The sequence below is a fragment of the Lygodium microphyllum genome, chromosome 12 (genome assembly GCF_053477565.2).
Source record: "Lygodium microphyllum isolate KBCC chromosome 12, Lygodium_microphyllum_v1.1.10, whole genome shotgun sequence".
NCBI classification, from domain to species: domain Eukaryota; kingdom Viridiplantae; phylum Streptophyta; class Polypodiopsida; order Schizaeales; family Lygodiaceae; genus Lygodium; species Lygodium microphyllum.
In genome coordinates, this window is record NC_141146.1 from 112,970,955 (window position 1) to 112,986,827 (window position 15,873).

Genomic DNA, 15,873 nt, shown 5'->3' on the forward strand with positions numbered 1-15,873 from the left:
ATACTTGTTACAACGCTTTTTGCATCGCAGATAGTGATATCGTCAAATTTCATCTCAAATGACCATCATTATGTCTTCATTCACTTGTAATGGGTGAATCATAAAAATCTCAATTTATGTGGAGAAATTTTCCATGAGATTGTGTCCAAGATATGATTTCAGGTGCACAATTTGTAGGTTGTCATGCCTTCGGGTTCACATTAGATTGTATTAAGAGCATTGCCCAAGAGTTCACTCCTAGCTTTAATCACGCATCGATTTTGATTGGCTTACATAGCCCTTGATGCTATGGAAGTCATTATTTAATTCTTGGAAATATGCTCCCATGTGTTAGACTAGACTCAATGGGCTCCCAGATAGTGCCCAAACTAGTTGTGAGCCATATGTATGGTGGGAATAGGTTCTTGGATCCTTGAGATATTCACCTTAAAATATGTCAGTGTTACTTGCATTTAGGACTTGTACCCACCCTCCACTACAAGATACATGCCACATACTAGCGTTTAAAGTGATACAAATATTCATAAAAAAATTAACCCCCGTCATCACTAAAAGCATTGATATAGAAATATCCATAGATTTGTCACTATCTGTGTGGCTATCTACATGCAGTAGAGATACGTTCAGTAAATTAGCGATGCTTATAGAGAGAAAAAAAAGTTCAGTATTGTTTTGACATCCCCAGCACCATGTATTGAATAATATTATGTAAAGCAATTACATATTGAATACACAATTGCCATAAAGACATGTGCAAAAACTACATCAAACTATGGCACTCATAACTCATAAAATAAGTACAAGAATAATGATAACAACTCATAAAACTATATTGAACCTTGGAGAGAAGAGTCTAAAATAATCACAGAAATGTATTTATAAATATCGCAAAATGAAATTTTATACAAAGAATGAGAAATATATCTAGGAAATGCTACACAAAAGAGGCCTGCATGGATCACAGGACCAAAAAAGGAAATGATATGCACTCCATGAATCCAATCATTTTCTACTGCTCCTCTCCATCCAAAAGCTCGTCCTAATGCAATGGAGCACCAAATAGAATCTATTAAATAATAAACCAAACATTAGTCCACAATACATAAAGCATTACAAAAAAACTAATGACTACAAACAAAAAAGAGGATTAATTTATTTGGCCATTGTGTGCATAGAATCTATTGATAAGTGTAGTGAGACCATGTCTCTCTACATATCGAGTGTAGGATTGCGTTTTTTTGTGGTGGAGTGCTATAAAGAAAAGAGAGTAGCATTTTTAGAAATAAGATTGTTAGTACAAGTAATATTCCAAATAAAAAAGTGAGAAGAACCAAAGAAAACTTATAAAGTCCTCCAAATAAGTATTATGGCCACCACTCCTCAAATGATGTACGATCCATGCTTCCAATCATGCCCTTGTTGCCTCTCGTTTTGCTACCACCATCATCTTGGAGAGTGTGTGGCCTTCTTCCCAAGTCTTTGCCAATCCTTTGCATCCAATCACTCGGGCTTTGAGGTGCCACTCTTGATTGCCTTGCATGTATCTCATCATCTATGTGGCATGTATGAACATATACACTTCATCATTTATCCATTGGAAAACCTCTTTGTCATTAGTACTGAAAACTCCAATCACTCGAGCTTTGAGGTGCCACTCTTGATTGCCTTGCATGTATCTCATCATCTATGTGGCATGTATGCATGTATACACTCCATCATTTACCCATTGGAAAACCTCTCTGTCATTAGTACCGAAAACTCCAATCACTCGGGCTTTGAGGTGCCACTCTTGATTGCCTTGCATGTATCTCATCATCTATATGGCATGTATGCACGTATACACTCCATCATTTACCCACTGGAAAACCTCTCTGTCATTAGTACCAAAAAATCCTCGTGCAAATACACCACTATGTAGTCCTTGCTCCCCTTGAGTATATTTTTCTAATGGTCTAAACATTGTGCCTAAATACTTATTGACATTACTCTTTCATGTAAGCCATCTCCCTCCTTCCCTCATCATTCATGTGATCACATCAAATGCTTTTTCATCTACAAGGTATCCATACCCTATTAGGGTATGTTTAAGGTGTGGCCTCTCCTACTTATAACTATGCTCTTGGGCATAACTAGGGGACCCCTGTATATCTGGTGTACCTGCGAGGGTGGTGTCTCTTGGAGTAGCACCCACAGGAGTGCCACCTAGGGATGGCTAAGCAAAACTTGGAGTCATAGGAGTAGATGTCCCTACAAGTATGATAAGCCCTAGAGGTGACAAGTGTCCATCAGATTGATAATATGAAGATACTATATCAATGCCTCCACAACATCCACTTGAGCCATCCTCTCTCTAGGACCAATATGAGAGCGAGGAATAGCAATCAGTCGTGGGCTCATAGCATCTACATCTTTGTAGCACCTCCCAAAATCATTCTCGCTATATCTGAGGCTAGTCTAGAGCATCAACTCTGGCTACTAGAGATTGAAGCATCATAGTGTAATAAAGTAGACCTCGTAGAATGGCCACACCATGACTGTGACAACTCCTAGTCCGCCATATCTCTAAACCATGCCATTTGATCTGGAGACATATGTGTAAAGATTGCAAGAATCTCCTCATCTATCATCCCTTGGCTCATCTTGTTCTCTCGATATTGTCAAAAGAAGGTGACTTGCATAGACAAAAAATTATATTAGTATAATCAATATAAGGATTTAGGTAAAGCATAATAACATAACTCTACAAAAAAGGATCCTAATTAAAATACATATACTAAAGTATCCTTAAAATCAAATTATCAATAAATTGAGCAAGCATAAATAAATATAGCCTAGCATATGACTCCATGTCAAGCTTTTGGCATATCTTGGCGTACACTATTGGAAGGTCTATATATAGGTCTCCACATAAAGAGGAGTCCAATTCATTCTAAAAAATTATTGGCCTCCTATCTCTTCATCTATGTTACTTGTGTCTATCTTCTCTGCATACTTCAAGCTCTCTTCACCTCCTCCACCCTCTACAAGATTTACCTCTCCACTTGCATACTCTTCTCATCCATGCTGGGGATATTGCTTTTATTATATACTTGTGCACTCTGAGGTGTTGATGATTGCAAAATATACCACTATCAAGGTTGTCCCGGATTTGGATAGAAGATTATCTTTTCAATATCACATATATAAGTGTGTTGTAAAGAGTGAACCAACATTTGTGACTATTTCGTATTGTAGAAAAATAGACAAAAAAGGTCATGCACCTATTCACAATGACCCAACAAGACAAATGTTTTGCATATATAATCTTTTCTCAAAATCTACCTCTAGAAATCTTGATGGACCTTGCTAAGTAGCTATCCCAACTCCTTCTAATACTACTTTAAACCATTGTACATCAAATATGATCATGGAGAAGCTACGATAATCCACTGAGATAACACTTTGCAAGTTGCCAAAATATTCCATCTCATCTATTATAGTATTTGGATCCATGGCCCACCATCAACTCTCTTGCTTGAACTTTGCCATGATGCCACAATTCACTTGGAGTGCATTTTTTAAATGTGCTCAACTCGAAGGTGTCACCTGCACAACCACACTGCACTATAGATTTTAACTGCACACCAAAATGGTTAGCTTAGTTGTTGCACATAAAACCTAGATATGATAACAAAGAAAGCATGCAACCACATATTCAAGAATTTGGAAATTTTCATAAAGTTTGTAAATTTCTAATGTGGTTAATATTTTGACACATGGTCAAATCTTATCTCCTTACTTGAAGGTGAAAATTTCCCTACATACTATATAAGCAAAACCCCCAAGTTGTGCCCCACTCTCAAATATGGGGTTAAGATTTATCCACTTGGTCAAATATTTACTCCTTACTTGAAAGTGGAACTTGGGAGATTCCAAAATTCTCTAATATGTATAATGAAAGAGACCTAACTAGCCTAACTAAGGAAGAGAAAAGAGAGAAGGACTGTAGGAGAAAAAGAAGAGGAGAGAGAAATACAGGGAGAAGAGGGAGAAAGAGAGGAAAGGGAGGAAGAAGAAGAAGAAGAAGAAGAAGAAGAAGAAAAAGAAAAAGAAGAAGAAGAAGCCATGAAAGCTTGTGAAGGTGAAAAAGAGATATTCTTGATAATTTTGTGACGCCTCAGAATACCCTCTTACACCTTATATACCGTCCGTGTGACTGGTATGTTCCCATGCCATGTTCCCGTGTTCCCCGCTCATTACAAACCATCCTTTCTCATAGAGTTTTTGTCCTAAAAAACAACGGATGAACCGGAAAAGAAGAAGTGGGAGCTCCCAAGTACGACTCTACGCATGATGCAATGGCAATAAGCAAGGGTGGCGGGGCAAAGAAGAGAAATGGGGCATGAGGTATGGGAGACCATATGGGAGGGTCTCACCCAAATTATAATCCACCATTTCATAATAGACAAGACTCGGGATGGGGTGGACAACATGCTGTCCCGTAGGGGTATGTTGTAGGAAATCAGCCATAACTTTGTGTAGGAAACTCCGAATTGGACAAGTGAGGTGTCGTTACGGAGCCCACAAGGTGTAATTTCAGCTCACATGGGTGAAGGGGGGCTGAAAATACATCAGGACCAAAAATGTTGCAAGATAGATGGTTGTTCAAGAAGTAACTAATGTGATGTCCAAGATAGTATGGCTGGAGAAAAATAGCCATAACTTCCTCTAGGAAACCTCGATTGGGGCAAGTGAGGTGTCGGTGCGGGGCCTTTGAGGTGTACTTTTAGCCCATATATGGGGAATGGGGCTGAAAATGTATCAGGACCAAAACTGGTGCAAAACAGTTGGCTGTCCAGACACAGACTGCAACCCAAAATAGGGGTCAAGTGTGGTTAAGTTCGTGGTTAAGTTCCAGCCAATATGGCCTCCTTGAGGTGTGGAAACTCATCCAAGATAGATGATGGGTGCCAAGGAGCTTCCTCTATTGGTAGGCCTTGCCATTTGATCAAGTATTCATGAATAGAACGGGTACGGAGTTGGTTTTCACGCTGCCCAATGACCGCTTTAGGAATATACTGAAGAAGACCCTCCTCATCGATGGGGGGTAGCTCCTCTACATAATCTTTGGAAATGCCAATGAAAGGTTTCAATTGGATCACATGGAAGACATTATGGATCTTAGTAGTGGGAGGGAGTTGGAGACGGTAGGCCGATTCCCCACCCTTCATAATGATTGTGTAAGGCCCATAGTAGTGGTGTGCCAACTTGTTGCAAGAACCGTCCTTTAGTGTAACATAACGGGACTTGGGGACCTTGAGGAGTACCAATTCACCCTCTTGAAAGTCAAGGGGTCTCCTTTTTGCATCAGCATGGAGCTTCATGTGCTCTTGAACCCTTTTGAGATTTGCCTTGCATTGTTGAAGTAAAGCTTGCATGCGGTCCAACTCTTCTTTTCCAAGGGGGTTGAGCTTTTCATTGAAGATCACGGTGGGGAGGGGCACCCGATAACCATACAATGCTTCGAAGGGGGAGACTCCAATGCTTGAATAAGTGGATTTGTTGTAAGAAAATTTAGCCAAATGCAGCCATACATCCCAAGAATTCTGCACATCATGATAAAATTGTCGCAAATAAGTCTCAAGCCACTTGTTGACTCACTTAGTCTGCCCATCCGTTTGGGGATGATAGGCTGTAGATGGAGCCAATTTGGTCCCCATGGAGCTGAAAATTGTCTGTCAAAATCAGCAGTTTCATGATTGGGAAGATTTTAAGATGCATATGATCCAAGTTTTTGTCTCCCCGGTAGAGAATGAACGTTTGGCTAGGCAATGGTATCAGTTTATCAACGAAATCTCATTGTGAGGGAGTATACCAACCAATTTATGAACCTATCCATGTATGTTGAGGCCGTCAGTGATGAGGCCAAATTGCATAAATACATTTGTTGACTAGATGCGCATCTTTCAGCTGATGTAATGGCTCAAAAGCCAGCCACTTTGTTTGCAGAGATATAGTCAGAAATACTGTCGCAATGAGGGCATGCAGCCCATTGCAGGACAACAAAGATACCCTACTAGGAAATCCTCATATGCTAGTAATTATCTCAGCAGCAATGTAGGGAATGGCAATCCCAAAATCCCCACCTACCCCACTTTTAATGCTGAAAGGAAATATGGCAGTTTTGGGACAGCACCCCGTTCCAAAAGTGACCCAGAGTATACTGAAAATAAGACACGGAATGGCTTCAATTCTAACGGTAAAAAATTCATTCCTTTCGAGGTTATCAAGGATCGCAAGGCTAAGGGCTTGTGCTTTAAATGTGGGGATAAGTACACGACTGATAATGCATCCAAATGCCCCTTTAAGAATGCCATTGTCAAGTTTAATAGCATGTATGTGCTAGAAGATACTGACAAGTTGGAAGAGGACTCACATGACAATGCTCCCATAATGACACTTGTTGAAAATGCTAAATATGAAGAGGATCTTGACACTGATGAGTTTTATGACTCACCGGACGGGTTCCCTTTTGACCCTGGTGGCTGCCCCATAGATGGCATGCTTAGGAATGACCCTTTTCACCCCACACTTATCACTATATCAGCTTGCTCGATTTCCATAGATGCATGGACTGGCTCTAGGAGCCCGAACACCCTACGAATACATGGTGACATTGATGGCAAGAATGTATACATTCTTATAGATAGTGGCATCACACAGTTTTGTGAATAAATCGACTCTTGCCCATTTGACATGTGTTCCTACTGAATTACAACAACCTCTTAGGGTTCAAGTGGCCAATGGAAGTGAGAAAATAAGCTCCCATGTATGCACACAAGTGTTTCTTATGCTGGCAAAAAATTATACAGCAAAGGTGGACTTAATTACCCTTGATATGGGCCCCGTGGATGTTGTTTTAGGTTGTGATTGGCTGCAGCAATTTGGAAAAATCTCTATGGACTTCTCTCAATTGTATATGGAGTTTTAATGCATGGGCGGCTTGTACATTTGGAGGGCATCAAAGAAATTGCAAAATTTCAGCTTATAACAGCAAGAAAACTCAAAAAGGAATTCAAGAAACACTCACAGATCTTTGTCTTGCATTTGCATAAGGATAATGATGACTAGCACACATTGGGGAAGCAAAATGCAGCACTAAAAGCACTTTTGGCTGAATATGAGGACCTATTTCAGCCCCCCACCACTCTCCCACCTCAGAGATCGGTGGATCACCCAATTGACTTGGAGCCCCATGCCAAGCCCATCAATAAACCCCCATATCGACTCTCTAAATGTGAACAATAGGAAGTAGCTAAGCAAGTCAAGGAGCTCATTGAAATGGGATTCATAGAGCCTAGCTCTTCCCCTTATGCCTCCCCGGTTCTATTGGTTAAGAAAAAGGACGGATCCTTTTGGTTGTGCATTGACTACCATGATCTCAATAAGATCACCGTCAAAAAATAGATACCCCATCCCTCAAATCAATGACTTGCTTGATGAGCTCAAGGGAGCACGCTACTTCACCAAGATTGATTTGCGATCCGGCTACCACCAAATCAGAATGAGAGTGGGTGATGAAGTTAAAACATCCTTTTGGACTGATCGTGGCTTGTACCATTTCCTTGTCATGTCATTTGGGATTAATTATGCCTCCGCCACGTTTCAGAGCCTAATGAACAAAATATTGCAGCCATGGCTTTTCCAGTTTGTGTTGGTATTCTTTGATGATATACTCATTTACAGCAAGTCACTACATGAGCATTTGAAGCATGTCAGACAAATTTTTGATATACTAAGAGAGCATCAGTTATTTGCCAAGGAAAGCAAGTGTTTCTTCATGCAAATAGAGGTTGAGTACTTGGGATACATTGTTAGTGAAAAAGGCATCCAAGCTGACCCTAATAAAGTGCAGTGTGTTTGAGACGGGGGATTTAAAAAAGCAAGTCTCCAATTTGAAGTTTTTTCACAAAATTTTCCAAAACTTGGAGTTTTTCAATGTATTTGCCAAAACTTGGAGTTTTTTCACAAAATTTGTAACTTTATGAGGGATAATCTTGTTACCCATATTGAAAATTTGTATTAAGCAAGGTATTCAAGGGACCATTTTTTTCAAACTCTCAAAATATACCAAAGAGAGAAAAATGAACAAAATTGGGTTTCTACCACACATCTCAAAAAGTACCCTTATCAATCAGACTAATCTCTAAAATTATGAGTCAATCTAAACAAAACACAAAAAGAACTCAATATAGGAAAATATAATTATTTCTCTTGCAACTATTTAGGTAAATTATGAAAGCCACTTATATATAACTATTATATAGTATCGATATGTGGACTTGATAGCAACAAATGTCAATATCTTCCTCGTCTTTTTAACTAATCACTCCAAAGCTTCTCATATATGCAATGGTTGTAGGGAGCTTTAACTCTAACATATCTACAAGGGATATATCATTTTCATCCTCTTGTTGAAAAGTTTGGCCAAGTATTTGTTCAACCTTTCCAATGGCAAATGTTGCATCATTTATTGACCACTTCTCATCATAGTTTGTAGCTTTTGACAACGAATCTAGTTTACCATTTGCGGTTTTGAAGGTCTTTCTCATGTCTAGCTCCTCCTGTGTAGGTTTAGGCATGATTTGACTCATGTAGAATTTAAAGGAAACCTTGTGCTAAAAATAAAAATGAGTAGAATTGAGTATGGAAAGTGGAAGGAAGAGCAATATGCAAAAGAGAAGCAAAGAGTAGAGTTGTTGCATAAGGACGGGAAGCAACCATATCATGGTTTGGTTCAACATCAAACTTGGCCATGGTTTATATCAATAGCAGACTTGCCAATCAAAGGTTAGATGAAACATGGTTTAGATAAAAAATACCCAATTAACAAATGAAAATTAGAAATTAGAACATGGTTTAGATAAAAAAACACCTTGATAACGTGATAAGGGGAAGCAAACAATTGAGAAGGTGTAACATGGGAAGGAGAAGCAACAATAATATATATTAGAAATGTGACTAGAGTAGATGATACATGATTAGATTCTATGTAACCATGCTTTCCATAATAGGAGTAAAGGACAAAGATCAAGATTACCTTAAGAAAAAAGTATCACAATCAACAAAAACGAACTTGGAACATCAATACCAGGAAAAATGAAAATGCTTTGCACACAAAACAAGAATGATTTATAAAGAGATATTTCACATATAAATAGACAATCCTCTGAGGAGAATTAAAATGAAGTGATCAACAAGCTTTATGAAACAAAATCGAGATTATCTTGAGAAAAAAATTGTCACAACTAGCAAAAATGAACTTGGAGCATTAAAATTAAGAAAAATGAAATTTCTTTGCACACAAAATAAGCATGATTTATAATGAGATCCATCACCTACAAATAGGTACCCCCCTCAGTGAATACCAAGCTTTATGGATGTATTCATCATAGCAAAAGGCAAACAATAAACTTGCATACTTTTCATAATAGGAGAAGAGGAGCAAGATCTAGATTACCTTGAAAAAAAGTTGGCTCAACAAAAATGAAGTTGGAGCATCAAATAAGGAAAAATGAAATTACTTTGCATACTAAATTAGCATAGTTTATAAAGAGATCCCTAATCTATAAATAGATGGCCCCCTCAATGAATCAAAAAAGCATGATCAATAATTCCACTTTTAGATCCTCGTCCAATCATGTCCACAAATGGATAACTGCTCCATGATTAATAATGTCTACTTTTACTAGAGTTTTCATTATGCTCAAAAAGAAAAATACCAAATATGTGGTCCCTTCACATCATGTATTCAAAATGAACGTCCACCTTCACTTCTTCATATGCCCTTTAAATCTTTCATTCAGTACTGCATGGCCCCCATCTCATTGAACAATAGCCAACATAAAACTCTCAAGTCTTTGATTTGCATTTTATGCGTCACGGAAGGGCAAGCATAAAATTTAAATCAGTTTGCTTAAGGGAAGGTTGATGCATCATCATATGTTGATTTTTGTCCATCCCAAGCACACGAATGTAGACATAATACATGTGCTTGCAGGCCAGGAAGGGTTTACTTTCCAACTCTCTCTTTTGAAAGTCAGGACACGTGTAGAAGGGCTCGGGATTGACATGCACCTCATACAAATGCTCTGACATAACATAAAATATGACTTTCTCATTTGCCACCACTACTTTCTCTTCCATGAAAACTACATCCAATGCCTCAGCCAATGCAATTTTTCTTTCTGCATCCTTAGAAATACCATGTCTCCATTTTTTTCTTCATTTGCCACTTGAAGAGGTAAGTGGTTCTGTCCCATGGGTCGTAGTATTTTTGGGGGTAGGTGGAATGCCATCATGCTTGAATACAAAACCTCCTTTTATAAGAATTGAAATCTCATCTGCAGAAGCATTGGTGCCCTTGTCAATAGACCAAATCCTTGGTCGCAAGGGCACATGCTTAACTTGTTTATCAACATCCCATGTATGCTCCACATCATGACTGCAAAACCAGAACCATTGTGCAATAGGCTTACCTTGAAATTCCCTCTCTGACCAAAATGAAGGGCATAGTAACCCAGGTGATCTACTTTCTATCACATTGCAGCACTTCTTTCTATTTATAATACCAAAACATTTTCGTTTGCAATGAACAGGCATTCTCCGAATGGCCCACAAACTTCTATGCATTTCCTCCTCTGAGACAATATTAGTTGGGAGATCCATTTCAATCGGCACTGCATGCACCTCATGGTCCAAGCCTACTTCTATAGGTTGGTCATTTCTATTTTGAAAATTTATCTTGTGTGGTCATCCTTTTTGTTTTCTATCCCTTGACTCCATTACATAGCCAGGTTTATGAGAGCTACAACCATCTAGAGTTCTTCTTTTCCTTTGAACTGTTTCTTTGTTTCCAGAAATGAAAGGCTCTCCGTACATGGGGGTGCCAAGAGCTGCTCCTTGAACTGTTCGAGCTATGAATGCAGGTGAAGGGGTATTTCTTGCAACCACCCTATTAATAAGAGCATCCATGTCGGGACCACTTCCAGAGTATCTTCCAGTTGTGAAGGCCAATTGCCTTGAACATTGAATATATGAGTTGATCAAGTCAGTGACGCATGCATCATACAAACCAATTTTCTTCTTTCCATCCTCCCCTGCTAACCAACTTGCATGCACGCTCTCAGAAAGATTTGTGTTGGGAATACAGGCCCTCTCCCAAGGACTCAAGGAAGCCTGCAACCCAATAAAAAACTCAGCAATTCCTCTTACATGTCTATTTTGTTCTCATACTTGGGTATTCCCACCCCAATGATATTAGTACATGTGTATGTAACAAATAGAAACAAAAAAAAACATTTACATGTGTAGTACTACCCCAATGGTCTATCCTATTCTCCCACCATTTGATCCATCTCTTCAATGGTACGGTACTATCTCGAGGCAGTCCTACTTGCTGCCACCAATTTTGTATAGCTGTGGCATTCCTCTTGCCCTCTTCAATGGATTTTGAAAGGCGCCACCTCTCACATAAATTCAAGTGATGCTTTCGAAGGTTTGAAGGCACGTATTTCGTTGTGTGCTTCTGTCAGCTTTGTTCCCAGTGAAACAAACACGATCGCTCTCTTCCTTCCAAAACATTGTCAGGTCCCGCATTGAAAACAGTGCGGATTGCCATCCAATTTGCACCGGCTTCATCCGCCATAAAACCTGCAAAGTCTGCAGGAGGATGTCCACACTCGAGCATCACATTATTAAGGCATCTCCAAAAAAGAATTTGTGTTTCTGTATCCTCTTCCTTTGTATCACAAATAGCAATCACCATGATCCCCTTCAAGCTGCAATAAGAAATACAGTGATTAGCAACTAGAATATGTCAACGAAAATTCATAACAAGTAAGGTTCCCGAACAAACCATGGATCGTACACAGAACAAGACATTGTTGCCCAGTCATCTATTCTGTGTGTAAATTCAAAGTGAACCCAAGACTTGCAAAGGTCTCCATTTCCTAAGCGTCTCATTCGATTAACCAATTCCACTCCAGAGCCGGGTCCTTTAGTAGACATCTTGAAAATGTAACTTTTTTCACCCACCCCTCCTTGCCCTGGAAATCTACTGCCATGAAAAAAAGGAAACATGCATCTTTTTTTCAACTCCAAAATGTTATCAAAGCCATCTCCAACAACACATGTTTCTTTTTTTTTCTGGCATGTCACGATACTATTGAACCTGCAACCTCAACAAACGAAAGTTTGTTAAACTAATAACAATGCTACAAACCATAGTTTGCAGACTTGAATAACCAAAACTAACCTCTGATTTTGAACCAATGGCATCAACTCCTCCAAAAAGTTTGTAAGCTCTTGTTCTCCCTCCACCATTGAACCATTAGTTGTCAAAGATTCAGTGATAATTTGTTTTGCTACAATCATTTGAATCTTCCTAGCACCACAGTGTCGATTCACTTGCAAAACTGAGTGAACTAGAGATCTAATTTTTTTAATTGCAGCCATTGAAGTCCCTGGTTGCACATTGTGTGTGTGAGTGCCTACATGAAGCATCAATCTCTCCATGCTTGTATCCTTTGGAAAAATGTAATAAACTTTGCAATCACAAGTTGCATAACAAGTGACAACTTTACTACAATAGTGACACGTGATTGAATGTTTTTCGTCACTTGCAAGTAGCCCCTTGCTCATTGTGCTATTGAGGTAACCATGAAAATACATTTTATTATGTTGATTGTTGCTTTCATAGTAAGGACAATTGACTCGATGACATTGTAAGTCTCCGAGGCAATGGCTAATTCTCGAAGTAGCATCAGGGAAGATATTAGTTGGATGGGGTCTTGTCCAGACATGACCATCATATTGTTGCTGCATCCCATCCATGTTTGAAGATGTGCCATATGTTGGCAGAAGAACGAAAGCAATAGAACCATTGTACTCTCTTGGAATCTCACTAACAAAAAAAGGGCCTTCACTCATTTGCAATAAAGCCTTCAACTTCTTTCCTCTGGGGCTATTAGCAATCCAAGGTAAAATCTCTTTCTTTATTTGTGGAAATGAATGAGGACTATCAAGTCCATCATCCAACTCTAAGTCAATAGTCGGAGTTGAGACAGGTGCACAAAAAGCATTTGTTATAAGTGGCAAAGAAGTTTGAGATGACGTCTCTGTGAAGGAATCGGATGTAATGTCTACAACAGGTCCTGAAAGTGAATGAGATTGTTTGCTATTTTCTACAGTGTCTAGTCCTTCATCTTGGTCCATGGTGAAAGTGGTATCACAATGTACTATTTTATACTGACATGAAAGAGAAGAATCGAGCAAAAATTGCTCCGCACCATTGATATCTGGTTGGCCATGAACCGCAATCTCTTCACTGTAAGCATCAAGTTGGAAAATAGCATACAAACCTACCAGCTTACGGTCAGGGGGTAGAAGTGATTGAAGAAAATAAGAGCTCACAAGAATCTTTCCATCCCTCAGGGGCACAACACGTTCCAGTGATTCGGAGCCGATTGACCATTGAAGAGTAGCTTCTGCCATCGTCTCTCACAAAAGCCGGTTTGAAACTCAACAAACAATGGAGCTATGAAGGCGAAATATTATATCTAATAGCATGCCTATTGTTTGTCAATTTCTTTGAACGTAGAAATAATAGTCCGTTACCCCCACCAAATATGGATTAAATGAGCTCTTACTCCATGGGCAGTTCTTAGTGACGGTTGAAGTTGCGAATCAGTCCATTAATGAACCAAATCATTAAAAAAAGTCTACATATTGAAAAATCACAAGATTTAGTTAAATTTTTTTTCAAAAAAAACATGTCTTTTCAAAAATAAATCATGTCTTTTCGAAAATCATGTCGTGTTGTAGCACATATTTTTATAAGCACGTTTTATTTTGTCAGATGTCAGGCGCCGTTAGCATTTACATTTTTTAGTAAATAATTTTTCGGTGTTCAAGAGAAACATTCTCTCATGATGGATGTTCAATATGCACGCGCCGCTTGTCACTGAAAGTTGTATGTAACGGTTTAAACATATCTTCTTATTTGTCCTTCTTCTTCTTCTTCTTCTTCTTCTTCTTCTTCTTCTTCTTCTTCCTTTTCTCTTTCGTTTCCCTCTTCTTCTCTCCCATTGCAAGTTGGAAGGCATAAAGAAGAAGCAAGAAGGAGAGCAACCCTTGCAACAAGCTCAAACAAGATCAACATTCTCCATCAAACTCACCGGGTAAGCTCCACACTCCATCTTTATGGCAGAAAATCTATATTTCAAGTTTTATTTTTCCTCCATGGCTGAAAGAAATGGAAGAGCAAGTAGACAATGAGAGGACAACAATGGGAGGGGAGAGAAGGAAAGGGGAGGTAGAGAAGGAGATGGTAAACTGAAAAAATGGGAGAGGAGGAGACCTTTGGGACACCCAGGGCTGTCTGCGTCAACGCAGACAACTCTCGGGGGTTGGGCGCAGCCCCCTTTGGAGGGGGAGGAGGAGAGGAAAAAGGCAAGGAGGGGGAACCCTCAGTACCCGCCCGCTGTCTGCGTCAACGCAGATGACCTGGTGGGGGGGCGGGGTACCTTATAAAATGGGGCGGGTAGTGCACAGCCGCCCCCCTCTCAGCCCCTCCTCCTTAAACCACTCCCCTCTCAGTCCCTGCTCCCTAAACCACTCCCCTCTCAGCCCCTCATCCTTAAACCACTGCTCCTCCCTAAACCGCCCCTTAAACCTCTTCTATAGCCAAGTTACCTACAATTTTTGGCTTCGGGGGCGCTGCCCCCGAGCCCCCACCAAGGGGCACCCCCCCTCCATATAGAGTGGGTGTAAACCGCGCGAGTCCAAGGCATGAAAAATTAAACCATTTTTAAATCGTACGCAAATCATCCTAAAGAAATAAATGTGACATGATTTGATTTTTTTGGATTGGGAATTGTCAAACACTCAGCATTGTCTGCGTCAACGCAGACAGGAATAAGGGATTGGGAGTATCCTCCCTTTGGGGGTGCGGGGGTGAAAATGTGGTCGGGAGGTTCAAATGATTAAGAAAATTTAATAGATTTATTAAAACCAAATAACAAATGATGTTAAAGTATGTTGTCTGCGTCAAATGGTCATATTTTGGTGGAGACTAATTAATAGAACATGTGATTTAGTTGAGTTATCTTCATTTTTAAAATGATTTGTGGTTTGTTTTAGTGCTTCTGAGCATGGCTAGAGGTCGGCATGGTGGTGGTAGGAGAGGTCAAAGCAAAAGGGGTCGTCCAAGTAAGTCATTCAATCACTCTTTTAAATTTACATATTCTATTCTTAATGGTTAAGCAACTCTTTTAAAGTTTCATATAAATGTTATATTCTATTTTCAAATTATTCTTGTAGATACTCCAATTACAAGGTTAAGATCCGGTCTATGCAATAGACTAGTAAGTATCGATCAAGAAGCATCCTCCCGTGCATTCTCTGAATCTCCAAATAACAAGGGTGGAAAACCAAGGAAAAAATGTCCTTTCATTGATGATGAAGCGCTTGAGGATAGCATGGATGAAGCAAGCAATGACATTCATGCTGATCCTATGAGAACCCACACTACCACCACGGCGTGTGGTGAAACAACACAGGGGAGGTCTTTAGATTTGCAAATTGTACATGAGGAAAATGAAGAGGTGAATGAGGATGTTGCTAATGAAGAAAAGAAAGAGGTCAGTGAGCATGATAGACACATTGGAGAGAATGTCAAGTTTGGGCTTATGTCAGATGTGTTGGCCTCATTTTTTGTAACGAGGTCTACTTCTCCTCCTCCTATCCCTTTGTGTAGACTTGTGCCCTATGAGGCTATAAGGCTTGCATCTAGTTCTGCTACATGGTTGATTTCATCTTTCGATAATGCTTCGT